Consider the following 352-nt stretch of genomic DNA (forward strand, 5'->3'; position numbering starts at 1 on the left):
TTTTTAAAAAACTTATTTCAATACGGCTTTGCGTTTATTTAATTAAGATAATTTATAATTTTCATGTATATGCGCTTTTTAAGTTTATATTATTGCACAGAAAAATCGATAACATCTTCCCCTTCCCCCCTTAGACGTCTTTAAGTGATGTATACATGAACACTAACGAGGAACAAGGCATTATTGGAAAATAGAAACACATATGGATTTTTAGTGGTACAATAAATTATTGATTTTTCCGATTGGGATATATACAATAATTTAACATTTGTCTCTCAGGACTCGGCTCATAGCCTTCAGAAGTGTAAATTTCTCTCCTCCACAGTGTCCACTGAAATCATCTCCTTCTATA

Source organism: Belonocnema kinseyi, chromosome 4 (assembly GCF_010883055.1).
Source record: "Belonocnema kinseyi isolate 2016_QV_RU_SX_M_011 chromosome 4, B_treatae_v1, whole genome shotgun sequence".
In the NCBI taxonomy this organism is placed as follows: Eukaryota; Metazoa; Arthropoda; class Insecta; order Hymenoptera; family Cynipidae; genus Belonocnema; species Belonocnema kinseyi.